This window comes from Eimeria mitis, genomic scaffold (genome assembly GCF_000499745.2).
Source record: "Eimeria mitis Houghton genomic scaffold, Emh_scaff8377, whole genome shotgun sequence".
Classification (NCBI taxonomy): Eukaryota; Apicomplexa; class Conoidasida; order Eucoccidiorida; family Eimeriidae; genus Eimeria; species Eimeria mitis.
The window spans coordinates 1-264 of record NW_013576162.1 but is presented as its reverse complement, the minus strand read 5'-3'; positions in this window follow the sequence as shown (position 1 = coordinate 264).

Here is a 264-nt window from a genome sequence, read left to right as displayed (position 1 = left end):
TGATGGTATGTATCCTTAATATAAACCAGCAACAGCAGCAGCAGCAGCCGCAGCAGCAGCAGCAGCAGCAGCAGCAGTAGGAGTTGCTGCTGCTGCTGCTGTTGCTGCAGAGCTTTGTTCGCGCCTGGTATCTGCGGTAGTTGTTACACCCGAGGAACAGCGCGTGCTACTTCTGGGGTGTATATGCATGCACGCCTGGTTATATCTACCGCTAGCTGTATATATATATATATATATATATATATATATATATATATATATATA